We start from the raw sequence: 2856 nt of genomic DNA, 5'->3' as shown, positions 1-2856 counted from the left end.
CAACCAAAACGAGTTCAAAACTAAGCGCATGCTGTACCCTGATTGGTGGTTTGACGCATCACGTGTGCATCTTAGTTTTTTTTGTGCAGCTTTAGTTTGCCCATTTACGTTTTTTATCCACTAAATAATTTAAAAGGAACGACTGATTTTTTAAAATGTAGTGGAGTAAAAAGTAAGATATTTGACTTTAAAATGTAGTAAAGTAAAAGTAAAAGTCTCCCAAAATAAAAGTACTTGAGTAAAGTACAGATACGCGAAAAAACTACTTAAGTACAGTAACGAATTACATTTACTTCGTTACTGTCCACCACTGAATATTTCACTAACACACTTAAGTGCACTTTTAAAAATGCACTTTGTATTAATGTCTAATTAAGCTTAACTTAAAGAAAGTACACTTTCAACATAATATTTATAAACACACTTAAGTGCACTTTTAAAAATGCACTTTTTAATACTGTCTAATTAAGCTTAACTTATAGTAAGTACACTTTCATCACAATATTTCTTAACATACTTAAGTACACTTTTTAAAAATGCACTTTGTCTAATTTAGATTTACTTAAATGTAACCCTGGTTAAATAATTAAATATTATTATTTTAAAAGTGTGCTTAAAAATAATAGAGACTATTCATACATCTACATTTATTTTATAAATGAGGAAATAAATGTGAATAATTCAATCTGAATTATAAATCTGAAATGAGTAAACCAATCGGAGTGTTTAATTGTAAGCTCCGCCCCTTTTTTGCTTTCGGATCGCGTCTCAGTTCAGAAGAGAGATGCAGAGCGACAGAGACACTCTATCTAACGCAAGAGTGTTTAATTTGATTAAATATGACTCCTAAGTTCATATAAACTGAAGAAATCAGAATTTAACTTGCATATATTCAATGATACAGCGTGATTGTGTGGATTGAACACTTTTTGAGCTTTCATTTTGACCTGGTGAGTTATTTATAATTACCAATGTTATAATTAGCCATAAAAACGAATGTCAACACTTTAAATGTCATATCATTTTATTTGTTTAATCCATACGAGACAAAATGGTGTTATATTGTGATGTTATATGGGTTGGATTGTTCATTGCAGTGTGATTATGTAAAACCACATGGTGCGTTGTGTTCGCTGCTGTTCGCTGACGCCATTTTGGTTGCACGTGCCTGTGAAAGACAAAAAGAGAGAGAAACACGTGAATGGACAGGTATTTGTCTAAATTGTCATTTATTATGATGATGGCACTTATGTATGTATTTTATTTGTTTCCTGTATTGTGTACAATTGTTCATCATTATTGATACACAATATTGAATGTTTTTTCCTTTCGTATGAACATTCCTTGAGCTGGATTTTCCTAATTGATGGCGAGCCTCCCATTTCGACCTGATTGGATCACGAATCTAGAGGAAAGGACAAATTTCTATTTTAAATATTTTTCTTCAGACAAGTAAGAGGATACATTTCAGAAACTGTTTCCTTATTTTGTTTGTTTACTTCATTGAACTGAAACATTTCAGAAGCACAAATCTGATAATTTAAGACTGATCAATACTCCAATTGATAAGAACTTTGAACTTGAATACGGATTTCAGTGTGTTACATATATAATTTGTACCATCTTTGTACATTGATTGTGACTGTGATTTCTGTAAATGAGAAGTAATTTAGAGGGTGCACCCATAGTACATATATCCCTCTTCTTCAAATCTTACCCTGGAGGTCCGGAGCACTACAGAGTTTGGCTCCAACCCTGATCAAACACACCTGAGCAAGCTAATCAAGGTCTTCATGATCACTAGGAAATCACAGGTGGGTGGGTTTGGTTGGGGTTGGAGCTGGGCTCTGTGGTGCTCTGGACCTCCAGGGTAGGATTTGAGGAACCCTGGTATATATAGTTAATTGTATTTTCATTGTTGTTTACTATTTTTTTGTGATTAAGGAAAGAAAAAGAAAGGTTTCTCAATACTCAAAGTAAAATAATTTATTAATCAACTTACCTTCTGTCTCTGCTTGTTGCTCACTATCACTGCTACCTCCTCCTTCGTACCGTGCACCCTTCTGATCTTATTATTATGCCTGGTCCATAAGTAAGTGAGTTAATACCCGCTACATAAAGAAAGTACACTTTCATGGCAATATTTCTAAACGCATTTAATAAATGATCATTAGACTGATGTGACCTACCAAAGACTTGTTAATTTAAAGTTCATGCAGTTCTTTTTTAGTTGTCTGTTAAAATGTTAAAAAATAATAACTTTGAGTTTATTTTTTTCTAAGGGATGTAATTATTCAATATTGATAGTTGGTTGATTCCAATTTAACAATATTAAAATGAGTTTTTTTTTGTTTGGACATATACAACTCATAATTAATTTATTAAATGTACTTTTGCAAAACAAAAAATCTGACTACCAAACTGTTTTATTGTCAGTGTAAGCATTGTGGTTTTTGTTTGTTTGCAATGCATTAAACTGAAATGAATACATATTTAATTAACTTTTTGTTTTGATTTGTTTTTCAGTATTTTGAGAAGTACATAACCATATTTCACATACAATAGAAGTAGTAAAAGTACATACTGTAGAGAGATGCATTGAAATCACTTCACTGCACTGAAATCACAGTTCAACTGATTGAATTTAATTTTGTATATTTGAATTTATTTGGCAAACTTGTATTTGAAACATTACATTTAATGAGTAATTAAATGTACTGTTAATATACATTAACTTATTTTTAATTTCACATTAATTGCTTGACAGTAGATTGAACAGTGCACTTTAAGTATATTATAAAAACACTAGAAGTAATTATGAAAGTAGATATAAAGTTGTAATAAAGTACCAATTAA

At 31.0% G+C, this 2856-nt stretch overlaps 1 long non-coding RNA gene across 1 annotated transcript; it reads left to right on the top strand.

Moving 5' to 3' along the window:
- The first annotated feature begins 793 nt into the window (after positions 1-793).
- On the top strand, positions 794-2179 carry LOC129441635 (uncharacterized). Its single transcript, XR_012369982.1, has 2 exons — positions 794-950; positions 1098-2179. It is a non-coding gene; the product is annotated as an uncharacterized lncRNA (long non-coding RNA).
- The last annotated feature ends 677 nt before the right edge of the window (positions 2180-2856 follow it).

The sequence above is a fragment of the Misgurnus anguillicaudatus genome, chromosome 6 (assembly GCF_027580225.2).
Source record: "Misgurnus anguillicaudatus chromosome 6, ASM2758022v2, whole genome shotgun sequence".
NCBI lineage: Eukaryota > Metazoa > Chordata > Actinopteri > Cypriniformes > Cobitidae > Misgurnus > Misgurnus anguillicaudatus.
The sequence above is the reverse complement of the archived record's forward strand: the minus strand, read 5'-3'. Positions and strand labels throughout refer to the sequence as shown.